The sequence below is a fragment of the Choloepus didactylus genome, chromosome 27, assembly GCF_015220235.1.
Source record: "Choloepus didactylus isolate mChoDid1 chromosome 27, mChoDid1.pri, whole genome shotgun sequence".
NCBI lineage: Eukaryota > Metazoa > Chordata > Mammalia > Pilosa > Megalonychidae > Choloepus > Choloepus didactylus.
Genome location: NC_051333.1, coordinates 15,034,708 through 15,048,693, shown reverse-complemented (window position 1 = coordinate 15,048,693; position 13,986 = coordinate 15,034,708). Strand labels below are relative to the sequence as shown.

Sequence of the window (13,986 nt, the reverse complement as noted above, 5' to 3'; positions counted from 1 at the left end):
GTGATCTCAAAGGCCTCTCTTTTTTTCCTTGCTCCCTTCCCTTGGCTTCCCTGACAGCACATACTTATGAACGTATACACATACACACATGTACACACACACATATACACATGCCTGGTTTCCCTCCAACGCCTCTGGCTGCAATTTTTCAAGCTCCTTTTCCTCTTTCATTTCTCATTCTCGGGCCTCGGTCACTGCTGCCATTTCAAACCCTTGCTTGGCTTCATTACCTCCATACAGGTGATTCATGCCCTATTATAGCTCTAAATGACCTCCTGCCCTGTTACTTTCCTTGCTGTAATTAAACACCTCCCCACCCCAACAAAAATAACCAACACTCATTATTTATACCATATAATGGCTGCAATGGAAGCACTAAGTCTGTCGGTGCAAAGCCAAGGTAAACAATGGTGATAAGACACATGGAATGGTAATTCTTGATAACCCAGATACAAGTTCAGAAGAAATATCAAAGTTTACACCAAGTAAGGATCTGCACGGACATTGTCTCTTTGAAAATGCTATGAACACAGTTCTCCTCTGAGTTCCAGATGATGGGTCTAACTGCCTACTTGATACCTACTAGATGACTCAAAAGCACCTTAAGTCGAGCATGTCCTGAACCTCATAATCGTTTCCCACCTAACTGAAGTTCCTTTCTCATTTGGAATTTCAATGAATCATCCTACCACCCATTCTTCAAGCCAGAAACCTAGGAGTGATCCTTGGCATTTCCTTCTCTCTTGACTATTTTATTTTTTAATTGAAAATACAGTACAACTGATGGGCATGGATCTGTGTAACTGTGGGAACCCGTGGCCTGAGCAAAACAGGCCTGCAGATCTTTGGTGCACAGCAGTCTGTGTGACCTAGGCCGCCAAATGTTTAACCTATTGTCTTTCTAAGCCAGTAAAGGGAAAAAGGGTAAATTGACCTTAAAATGTAACTTTATGCAAGCAGGCAGGAAGTGAGAGCCTCTTTGTCTCACGAAGAGAGCAAAATGTAATTGTTTAAGTACTTTTCTAGTCCTTCCTGCACCACCCCCCAAGTCAAAGTAACCTGTCCCTGCATCTATGCTCCCCCCACCCTTAGGAGGGCCTTTGTCTTGAACCCTCATAAAAGGCTTTCTGACCTTTTTGCATTGCTTGGTCCTCTTCCTTGCCAAAGCAATGCCTGCCTGGCCTGAGAGAGCCATCATGATCTCTACACGACTTCTCACCCTGTAGGTAAGCCCTGAATAAAAGTTCATGTATCAGAAAATGCTCGTTGTCTTCTTTGGCCTCTGGACTGGCATGGCCCTCTTGGGCTGTGACAATTGGCAGAGCCAGCCAGGAGAAGCAAATAGCTGCCAGCCGGAGACTAAGGAAGTCCCAGGCACTGATGACATGAACTTGGGGAGGGGAAAGGAGAAGGCCCCGGGCAGGATACTGGGGAGGCCCGCGACATCTATGTGGGAAGGGCTGCCCGCCCTCCCAGAGGAATGGACGTCTATGCGGGGAGGGGTGGCTGCCCTCCTAGATGAGTGGAATCTGCCGAGGGAGTGTGGAAATATTTATAACTCTCTGGCTGGACAAATAGCCGTCCTGTATCAGGCCACAGGACCAGTGGGGATTCAGAAAGAAAAAAGGGTCACCAGATTGCAGCTGCAGTAGGCTGGCCATTGTTAGAGGCTGTATGCGCCACTACTGAGGAAGTTTTAGCAGCTAAGGTGGCCGTAAACCACATGGGAGGTAAATTAAAGCTAGAGAAAGATATGAGGCTAGCACAAGCGGAAATGAAAGAGGCTCTGGATAAAAGTTTAGAAATATTGGCACACCAGCACACTAGAGTAAGAGGGCATAAGCTGCCCAAAGGACAAGTTAGGTGTATCCTGGCTTCCCCTGACTGGGACTAGGCCTAAAGTGTGAGACCCTGTTGATTCCTCATCAAAAGATGATGAGCCCCTGTCTGACTGGGAAATTGATACTAAGGAAAGTAGGCGTACTCGACCTCTGTTCCAACAAAGGGTTAAAGCAGAGGAGGTTCAGCACCCTGATCCCCCATGGAGGGAGGAAGATGGGGCAGTGGCAGAAGAAGATGGAGGGTGCTCATTTCATCCTGGGAGTTTTCCCCAGGGGAATTAGGAGATATTAGTAACTAATATTGACAAAAACCTAGGGAGCTGTTAGCAAACTGGTTGCTCCTGTTTCATTTTGTGTTAAACCTTGCTAATGTGTTACTGAGAATATTTTTAGATTTTTTCCAGTCAACCTGTGTTAGGCTTCAGGTGGGGAAAACAACAATGGACATTTGCTGTGCTTCCACAAGGATACTTCCAAATGTGGAAACCTCCAGAAGAGCCTGACTATTCTATCAAGTTCTTGGGTATTGTCTGGTTGGGTAAAACTAAGGCTATTCCTTCAGCTGTTGTTGTTAAAATGCAAAGTTATCCCACATTGCTTTCTTCTGAACAGTTGATGGCTTTTCTTGGTTTGTTAAGTTATTGAGACGTGTTTATACTCTATGTAGCACAAATTTTAAAACCTTTGTATACCCTAATTAGAAAAGGAAAAATGTGGGAAAGGGATTTTCCACAGTGGGCTGTGTTTAAAAAGACTAAGCAAACTATTATGTAAGCACAGATTTTAAGGGGGTGGACCCTGATATACACTGATTTGGATGTGGCCAGTGCCAATATTGGCTTTGGGTGGGGTTTGTGGCAAAGGCAACAAGCTAAATATGTACCTGTTAGATTCTGGTCCCAACTAGGGAAAGGCACAGAACTCAGATACAGCCCTTTAAAAGAGCAATTGTGCACAGTTTGTAATCCTCTTGTTGTGAGTGTTGAAGGTCTATCTCAGATGCCCAGTGACCTTACAGAAGACCATACCCATATAGATATGCAGATACGGGACACTATAAACAAGCCCCATTTGGGGAGTGCTCAGGTGAGCACACTGACAAAATGGAAAGTCTACCTCCTACAACATGGCATCTTTGACAATGGCTCTTAAAAATAGAGATGCATGAAATTTTAGGACCAGCCTCCTATGTGAAAGAGCAGCATGCCCTGTTTCCTGTTGATCCTCCTGAGGTGGCTTCTCCCATGCCCACTGTTGACAGACAAGGAAATACACCTGACTCTGCATGGATTGGCACATGGGCAACCTGCTACCTGGACAATCATGACTGTCCAGCCCAGTGTTGACACTATCTGGTGGGAAGACATCTGGACTGCCTGCCACAAATGTAGGGTAACCATTTTTCATGTCTCTGCCCATAACACCAATTCATTACCAGGTAACATAGAAGCGAATGCCCTAGCAAAATTCCACAGCCTAACACCAATGACGCATGAAGGGGCTGAATGGCTGTGCTGGAAGACTGGGCACTGAGGACACCAGATTCCTGTCACCTGGTGGCAAGTAAACTATATTGGCCCCTTTCCTCTGTCCAAAGGGACAAAATATGTCTTCACCACCATGGATACAGCTAAACACTTAAAGGATGATAGAAACAATGGACTCAAGGACTGTATCAGCATTAACTCCAAATAAAGGGGCCGGCTGCCTTCAAGCCACAATGGGGCAATGATAATAACTCTCTCTTGCCTGTGCCACAAACTGTAGAAACTGGGGAAAATAAGGTCAATTGGCTCTGGTTCTGGCCCATGCAGCCATGGTGGTTGAGAATCCTAAGCCCATGGGTATTAGAATTATGTAGGAAACTAATTGTAGTTCTGCACTGAAGGGATCCCTGCAGGGGGAGGAAACATGGTATTTAAAACCCCCTCACCTGGAACCTTTTTATCTACTATGAAGACTCAGTTTATATATATATATTGTTAAACCACTCAACTGTCCAATTTAATGCTTACATGTGTTGTTAATTCTTGTTAAAAAAATGTGTTACTATTTCAATAATACATTGACTAAAATGCTTTAGTATTTAGCCTTCTAACGAGTGTAATGTTATTGGTAATAATATGTTGTTAAATGCTTAAGAACAATTTCCAGAATTATTCTGATGACTTGAATGTAGAGGGTATGAGGGATGTCTTTTTTTTTTTTTTATTGAAGGAAAAGGAAGTCATTTTTTCCTAAATGACTGGTTGTGTCAGAATAAAAAATAGGGGATATGGAACACCACCTGAATGAATATAGAAAGTTGCAGAAATTTGGTGGAAAGGGAAATTTATTTCTGTGATCAAGGTTGAAAAAATAGTAAAAACTAAATATAAAATAAAGCAAAATGCCTTGTAGTGTTATCCTTTAGCTATTTTATCCCAGGCAGTACTTGTGCTAAATGGTAAAACTCATTAACCTGGCCATAGCACCACTTGCTAATAGGTTTATTATCTCTCTGTACTAATGTATTATTACTATGTTGTTTATTGTATTGTTGTTGTAAATTATAGATGTAAAGTCTGTCCTATGGTCAGTGCAAACTATTGTGCAGGGGTGGATTGTGGCAACCCGTGGCCTGAGCAAAACAGGCCTGCAGATCTTTGGTGCACAGCAGTCTGTGTGACCTAGGCAGCTAAATGTTTAACCTATTGTCTTTCTAAGCCAATAAAGAGAAAAAGGGTAAATTGACCTTAAAATGTAACTTTATGCAAGCAGGCAGGAAGTAAGAGGCTCTTAGTCTCACAATTATATCTATAATTTACAGCAACAATACAATAATTGTTTAAGTGTTATTCTAGTCCTTCCTGCACCACCCCCCAAGTCAAAGTAACTTGTTCCTGCATCTATGCTCTCCCCCACCCTTAGGAGGACCTTTGTCTTAAACTCTTATAAAAGGCTGTCTGCCCTTTTTGCATCACTCGGTCGTCTTCCCTGTGAACATGATGCCTGCCCGGCCTGAGAGAGCCATCATGATCTCTCCACGACTTCTCATCCTGTAAGTAAGCCCTGAATAAAAGTTCATGTATCAGAAAATGCTCGTTGTCTTCTTTGGCCTCATAGGCTGTGACAGTAACCACCACCACAATCAGCTTCAGACCCTCCTCATGCTATCCTTTTGTAGTCACATCCTGCACCATCCCTGGGCAACTCTGGCAACACATCTATTCTCTGTTCCTATGGTTTTTGCCTTTTCAAGAATGTTGTCTAAATGGAAAGAGATCGTATGAAATCTTTTGAGACTGTCTTCTTTCAGCTTACTGCCTTTGAGATTCATCCAAGTTACTGAGATGCATGAAAAAGACTAATCTCTCCTTCTGTGCAAGCAGCAGCTTAAGCTTTATTCTTTGCTCTCTTTTTATATAGCATTTGCAGTGTTACTATTTTTAGCATCACTATTTTTAACTAAGCAATGCTACCTGCACTAAGAAGAAAAACACGTTTATCACAGGCATACATTCTTAAGAAAACATCTTAGGGGACCGGAGCAATTTAGAACTATCTGAATTCAAAAACCAGAGATGTTTATGCAAGGTATGAGACCTCCTAATCCAAAGGCCGAGCTGTGTTCAGCTCGTGAACGCGGTGTTCTAGCATCCCTTTAGACTTTAGATGTCACGTACCCTGTTACATCTCCCACTTTTTTGTTTTAACAATAAATTTTTCAATGATTTATGAGCATGTTTTATGATAGCTTGACCTTGGGGGTTATGTGGAATGCTAGTAATGTGGTTAATATTCCATTGTTGGAAAAAAAGCTGTAAAAGCTTATATACATAAGCTGGTTTATTGTTTGTTTTTATAGTAGAGGGTTTTTTTAATCTGGTGAAGGCTTTTAAAAAAATGAGAACAGACATGGCTGGCCTTTTTGCCTGAGTGAGCAGAAGCAGAAATACAGTGAGAAAAAATACTAATACTTACATGAACATATTTGAGGTGCCTGAAGGAGGAGATGTGTTACATTAGTTTGCTATATTTCATTGGCTTGTAAACCTTGTGGGTTTATTCTTTCTGAGAAAACAGGATGAGTAATTTTTTGGCAATTAGGACAAACTTTAGTAATCTGTTTGGCCTGCTGAAGGGTGATGTGAAATGTTTTTTTATAAAGCTTTAGCAGTTTGATGATAAAACTCAAGAGAAGCAACTGCATTGTGAAATGAAAGGTTGAAAGGCAATTAGAGCATTAGCTTGAGAATTGCTTTTAGATAGAGGGCCTGGAAAATTGGAGTGAGAACAAATGTGAGTGATGAAAAGTGGTTTGGTGCAGCATTGGAGTGCAGTTTGTAGGGAAAGAAAAAGTGTAAAGAGGGAAAAGTTAGGACTGTCTTTTAACAATGCTGTTTTAATATGCTGAACGTAGTAGATTGTGTACTCTTAAGTTATTTATAATATTAAGAGGCACTTTAGGGAATTGTTGCAGGGCTGTGAGAACTGCACTGAGTTTAGCCTTTTGTGTAGAGGCATGCTGTGTGGAGACAAAACTTTTTTTTAATTCAGTTTTATTGAAATATATTCACATACCATACAGTGATCCATGGTATACAATCAACTGTTCACACTATGATCATATAGTTATGCGTTCATCACCACAATCTATTTCTGAACATTTTCCTTATATCAGAAAGAATCAGAATAAGAATAAAAAATAAAAGTGATAAAAAGAACACCCAAACCATCTCCCCTATCCCACCCTATTTGTCATTTAGTTTTTATCCCCATTTTTCTACTCATCCATCCACACACTAGATAAAGGCAGTGTGATCCACAGGGTTTTTACAATCACACTGTCACCCCTTGTAATCTACATTATTATATAATCATCTTCAGGGGTCCAGACAACTGGGCTGGAGTTTAGTAGTTTCAGGTATTTACTTCTAGCTATTCTAATACATTAAACCTAAGAGGTGTTATCTATATAATGCATAAGAATGTCCACCAGAGTGACCTCTCAACTCCATTTGAAATCTCTCAGCCACTGAAACTATTTTGTCTCATTTTGCATCCCCTTTTTGGTCAAAAAGATACTCTCAATCCCACAATGCCGGGTCCAGATTCATCCCTGGGAGTTGGGTCCCACATAATAGGGAGGACAGTGAGTTCACCTGTCGAGGTGGCTTAGTTAGAGGGAGAGAGGGCCACATCTGAGCAACAAAGAGGTACTCAGGGAGAGACTCTTAGGCACAATTATATGCAAGTTTAGCCTCTCCTTTGCAGCTTCATAAGGGCAAGTCCCACTATTGAGGGCTCCGCACATCAAACCGCCAGTCTCAATGTTTGTGACAACATCAACACCAGTCCAGGTAAGGAAGTCCAACACTTCTGCACCTTCCCCCAGCTCCTTGGGGCTGGGGTGGGGGGAGGCTGTGAATATATTTTTTATTCTCTGCCCAAATTACTTTGGGATGTGTCACTATTACAGTCTAATTTATACTAACCTACCGTATCTCAGTTCCTATTCAAAGTTTAATGTAATTGTGGTGTTTGAACAAACCAACTGTAGAGTTATTCTGTTTAGAAAATATAGATCCTGTACCAAATAGACATCTGTTTCCTTGGTCTCATATGGAAGTTGAAGTTTTAAAACAGTCAGTTTCGACCTTTACCCTTTGGCCAGGTTTGCCCTAGTCTTAACCAGATCTGCTTCATTCATATCACTAATTGAAGTCTGGACTCTTTTTCAGCTTTTTTTTTTTAACAGGTGCTGTATGCACTAATACTGACATTCATATCTGCTGAGCTCTAGCTCTGAGTTTCAGGTGTCTCAGAGATACACATTGTTCCAGAGACCAATCAGGTTATACACTAAGGAATCAGCATCTCAAAGTTTAGAGATAGGCATTACAATTCAGGAATAGAGTTGCTTGCTGTAAGAGCTTACAATCTAGGGACTATTACAATAATCATGTCCACATTAGGCTATGTTCTAAGACTCAATTCTGAATTTACACATTGTAGTTAGTCCATATTGGTGGGGCATTATAGTGTTTGCCTTTATTTCTGGCGTACTTCACTCAAATATTGTGTACAGGATCCATTCACCTCGTTGTGTGGGAGACAAAAGATTTTTAATGATTATTTTCTTGCCACATGAGAGAGGGAATTAAAGTTTTTATTATTAGATGATTTAGTAGAGATTATTTTGTGGCACTGGTTTGACAATTTGCAGTTTTGCTGATTTTTAAATTGTATTAGTTACTTGTGATGTTTTAGCAATTTTTAGGTTTTTGCAAGGACTTTTATGGCTAGGTTTTTTTTTAATTTTAAAAACTGACAGGCTAGCATATTTTATATTATTATAATTATTTATTATTTAATTGTTTCGGAAGGCTTGGTACTAAAACAGAGGTGGGAGAAGTTGTAAATTTAGTTTGCATTATAATTTACTCATTCATAAGATGAGATTTTGTGTTTGGTTTTTAGAAATTTTAATTTTGTGGTTACATGGAAGATTTTTGGTTCTTTAATGAGACTTTGAGCTGGGAATTTAAGCTTTAACATTATTTTTTCTTAACTTATTTAGAAATAACTAAGCTAAGTTATAGTAATTTTACTTTTATTTTTACTAAATTGTTTTATTGGTAGTAATTATTTGGACATACAGTTGTTTTTTTTTGTGTTTCTTTGACTTAAGATGACTATTGGTGATATTTTAAATACTTGTTTTTGTACTGTAAGTTATGGACTACTTTTGCTTAATGTGCTATTGGTAATAGGATTATTAATATTTTTTAATTTATTTAGATTTGAGAACTAATTTTAATAACTAGAATTTTGTTATTTTGAAATTATTTTAAGTAATAATAATTGTGTTAGAATGCGAGCTATAATGTAAGAATTATTATAGGAATTAGACCTTGTATAATTCCTCTTTTAGTTAATTTTACTTTAGAATTATTTAGGGAAGGGGGTTTTGGGAAATGTGGCTTTTAGTTAAAGCAAGTTGACAACAAGCAAAATTCAGTACTCTGTTAATTTGGCATTATACTTATAAAATTTAATTGTATTTAACTTCTAAATAAATCAATAATAGTAAAATTATACTTTTATATAATATGACTATTTTTATACAACTAAAAATATACAAACTTTTTTTCTAAAAAAGCAATATTAAAAATGTGCCTTCCATTTTTGAGTGTGATTTATTTTTCTTTTAGTTTAATTATAATTACTTATTGATAACTTTTTACTTATATACTAAGATATAAGTTTAATTATTATTAATATACTTAAAGTTAGGTAATAGGGAAGTGAGAATATAAAAAAAGAAAAAAATTATTTTATAAATTTATATATAATATTCATATTAAATGAATATATTTTAAATTAAGAGATATTTATTACTCTTATAGTTTTTTGTAATGTATTTGTAATTGGATAATCACCTGAAGGTCAGAACTTTATTTTTTGGTTATTTTGCCTTTTTTTTTTTAAACACAATTACTTTATTGATTTCTTACAGTCAAATAGTGCCAACTAGCATTAGTTTCACCCATGCATCATTAAAAACAGAAGGATATTTCCTTGGTATTTGCAAATGAAGCACTATAAAACAAAAAAAGTTAGAACTTAAAATGCACCCTGATTAATTATGCAATCTGATAATTTAAAAAAAAAGCATAACTAAGAATTTGGTTCCTTTCTTCATAAAATGGAAATTTAAATATTTCTCCTGATAGCCTTGAGGTTATCACTATGTTATGAGTAGTGCAAAGTGTGGAACTATAGTTTCATCCAGAAAGGTATGTACCTCACACACCTTTTTTAAACAAAGAAAATGTGCATAACAAAATGCATAGTCAATGCATGATAAAAAGCATGTTTCAAATACAAGGCAGCCCCTAAGGGTATCATATTTTTTAGGGCATTATCATTTATGGCATTATAGATTAACTACACATAACATACTTTTATACATTTTAACCCTGAAGATAACAAAAGTACTTGTTGCTTGGAAAAATTATTCCAGGTAGCCATTTGTTTGAGAAAATGAGCCTCCAAGAGTTAGTGTCTGCCCAGTCCAGAATCATTCGCTGAAGTCAGTAATTCAGATATGCAACATGTTTCACAGTGACTGTTTCCCGATTCCTGGCAACGCCTCTTCTCCTACCGTATGCCAGATGATGGTGCATCTCTGGGATCACTCCGGCATGTGGTTTTCCCTTTCTGTTTGTTTGTTTGTTTTGCTGGATTAATGGTATTATTTCCTCTTCTCACCTCTTCTATGGCCTTCCATTTTAATAACTGATAAGTCCTTTGAGAATGTCTTCAGAGAGCTCCATAAGGGGAAGTTCTGGAGATGGAAAATCCAAGGGAGGAAGATTGGGTATTGGAATGTCTTTGGCTTTCCCAGTGTTTGCTGCAAATTTCTGCCAGGTTGAAGAGGCTGTAGCAGTTTCTGAACGTGGTGGCAAGCTCCACAGCTCTGATTTTTCTACAAAATCAGTATCTACATCAAGCTCCTTGTCTACTGGACCTTTTAGAAGTCTGGCCCTTTCAACTTTAACTGTTTATTTTCTTTCCTTAATCTTTCATTCTCAGCCACAAGGAACTCCACATGCCTCTTCAAATGTACAATTTTGGTTGCCTGCTCCTCTATAATTGTTTTATCATCTTTTGGGGCTTTGCTTCCAATGCATGCCTCTGTTGGCTCTCACTCTTTTGCTGAAGTAAAAATAGTAGTGTGTCTGGATCCCTGTCAAAGACCCCCTGAATTTCAGGCGGATGTTTCTTTGTGGAAGGGTTGTACTTCTGAGTAAGAAGGGGACTCTGACCCTCTGCATCCTCAGCAGAGGGTTTGTGAGATGCCTGAAGATGGGTAGCTACATCCTTGTTTGTGTTCTGCTGGGCTTTCAATCTTTCCTCACGCTTTGCCTTTTCCACCTCTCCTGGATGAGGAGGAGCTGTTTCATGTGGCTATCCCTTTGCAATTCCAGTGATAAATGAGCCTGCTCAGACTGGGTCAGCTTCATGGCTTCAGAAAGATATGCCACAGCTTTCTTGTGATAAGAAATAGCCTCTTCGTATTTCCCTGTAGCTAATAAACGGTCTGCTCTTCTGCTCTGTTGATGAGCCAAGTTGAGAGGTCCTTCCATTACTTCCATAGACCCCGGGGCAAGCGGCGGCCTGAGGAAGGGGAGCAGCAGGGGAACACCAGTCGGCAGCGGCGGGGGCAGCAGCAGTAGCCCCTCTCTGCGCCCCGGGGGCCAGAGGTGGGTTCAGACCCAGCAACAGCTGCACCGCTTCCTATTTTGCTTTTTTACTTAATTTATATTGTGGCTACACAGAATTGCAATGATGTACTAATAATTTTAATGACACTCTTTAAATTAAGACTAATTATTAAGAATAGTTCCCGAGGGAGATGTAGCCAGCACACTTTGAGAGTTTCCCATGGCTGAGCAACACGAACAAAAAATCACAAAGACAGAGCATCGGAGTAGGAGCTCCTTAAATGTAAGTGGTTAATAAAGCAAAGTGAACACAACAAACAAAAGGTTATACACTTACTCAGCACAGGGAAAGTGCTGATTTTAAAGTTACCTTCAGCTAGATGCATTCGGTGTTTGTTGACGGCAGGTGCTTTTTACCTGGACCGTCCAGCCCTGTTCCTTCAGGAAAAAATTCCTGGGCAGCTGCCAGGCACAGAGCTGAGGGGTCCAGGGAGCCCCGCAGCCAACCAGACATGGATTAGCGCTTGCATTAAACAGAGAAACAAGTCTCTCTACTTTAGTGAGAAGGTGAATTTATTGAAGATGTATTAACAAAGAATTGGAAAAAAAAAAAAACTTTCCAATTTCATGGACACATTTGATAGCTATTGGGTATGGCATCTAAAATGCTTTTTGTAAAAGAGCTTTGGAGGCTAATGTTTGTAACACTCTTTCTCAATTCCTTAAAGACTGTATAGGGAAGGGCATCACAATTTTAAAAATTTAAAGTAAATAATGTTGTAGCTATATTATTTTTAGGGGAATTTTTTGTTGAAGTTTTCACTTGTAGCTAACTGCAAGTATTTCTAGAGAAGCATTAGAGTAAAACAATGTAACTTACAAGGAAATTTGGCTGTTTTGTGATAGATAACACTTTAAAAATAACAATTTTTTTGTAATTGTTGGGAATAAAAAGATATTTTTTAGGGCTTAACCTGGAGAAAGCAAAATGTTAAAAGTTGTTAGGTTTGAAACATTTTTATTTATTTAAAGTTAAGGAAAAGACTTAGCTCTTTTAAAAGTGAGAAGACAATAATTTTAAACAATTAAGGACATAAAGCTAACATAAAGTGCAAGAAGTTACTTTGGTAAAACAGATTTTTTGCCTTTTACATTGATTATTTAGGAAAACGTATTTTATAACCTCTTACTCTTTTCCACCTAACAATATCTAAAGTACTATTTATAGGGAACTAAGGACAATAGTTTCGGATAACATGAAAAAGCGAGAGTAAACACTGCTCTTCAACTTTACAGTATGCAGCTTTAAGAAGCTGCTGCAACACCTTTAAAAACTGCTCCCGCTATTTGGATAATGCAGAACTGATAATGTAATTTATATGTTAAAGGAGAGAGAGAGAGAGAAATAAGGAAAGTAGAGTATGCTGGCAGTGTCTGTAGCACTGCGATTCCCTTACTTGCAATGAAGTATGAAGTCCGGACTTTGTTTTTCCCTGCCTTGGCTGTACTCCTGCGACTCCTCACCCGATCACGTCTGGGTCACCAATTGCAGTTTGGATCGCTATTTCATCCTGCAAAACAGCGAGCCAGAGACGCATGAAAAAGACCCATCTCTCCTTTTGTGCAAGCAGCAGCTTAAGCTTTATTCTTTGCTCTCTTATATAGCATTTGCAGTGTTACTATTTTTAGCTAAGCAAGGCTACGTGCATTAAGAAGAAAAACATGTTGATCATAGGCGTAAATTCTTAAGAAAACCTTAACATGTTGATCATAGGCGTAAATTCTTAAGAAAACCTCTTAGGGGAGGGGAGCAATTTAGCACTTTCTGAATTCAAAAACCGCAGATGTTTACACAAGCTACAAGACCTCCTAATCCAAAAGCCAAGCTGTGTTCAGCTCGTGAATGCAGTGTTCTAGCATTCATTAAGACTTTAAATGTCACTCACCCTGCTACAAGTTACTGGGTGCATCAATAGTTCATTCCTTTTAATTGCTAAATAGTCTACATTATGGATGTACTAAGGTTGATTATCTCTTACCCTTTGAAGACATTTGGGCTATTTCCATTTGTGTGTGTGTGTGTGTGTGTGTGTGTGTGTGTGTGTGTGATTAGCATTGAATTTCTATAAACATTTATGTACATGTTTTGTATGAACACAAGGTTTCATTTCTCTAGAGTAAATACTTAGGAGTAGGCTTACTGGATCATATGGTAAGTGTATATTTAACTTGACAAGAAACTGCCAAAATGTTTTCCAAAGTGGCTCTACCATTTTGCAATCTCAGCAGTAATGTATGAGAGTTCCAGTTGCTCTGCCTCCTTGGCAACACTTGGTATTGACTGTGTTTTATTTTAGCCATTCTAATCTTTGCCTATTAGTATTAAGTATAAATATCTCCTAAATCCATCCACCTCTCTCCATTTCAACCAGTACAACCCTAGTCCAAATCACCATTTTCTCTCAACTAGACAACTGCAATAGCCTTCTTGCTCTTTTGTCCATAATCAATGTGGCCCCTTCCAATTCAGTGTCTACAGAGCAGCCAGAACTTTTTCAATATATAGATTTGTTTCTCTCTCTCTCTTCTTTGCTGAAAGCCCTTTAATTGTTTCCCACTGCTCTTTTATAAAATCAAAATTCCTAAGCATGGAAGGGAGGCCTGCATAGTCTAGACCCTACCTACCTCTCCATCCTCAGCCTTCACCACTCCCCCCATTGTTCTTTCCTCTTTAGCCATAGAATTCTCTTTGCACGTGCTATTCCTTCTGCCTATTTCTCTGATCACCTGCCCTTCAGGCTTCAGATCACAGCTTAATAGGTACTTCCTCAGGAAAGCTTTTCCTGACCTCTCTTTATTATGGAGACTTATATACAGTTACTCCCCTTAGTAGTACCTATCAAGATTGCAGTTTATACACGTGTGTGTCTTTG

General features: G+C 38.8%; 1 pseudogene; it reads right to left on the bottom strand.

Annotated features, from left to right (window-relative positions):
- Positions 1-9,049: 9,049 nt before the first annotated feature.
- Positions 9,050-12,669, bottom strand: LOC119521371 (annotated as a pseudogene).
- Positions 12,670-13,986: the final 1,317 nt, after the last annotated feature.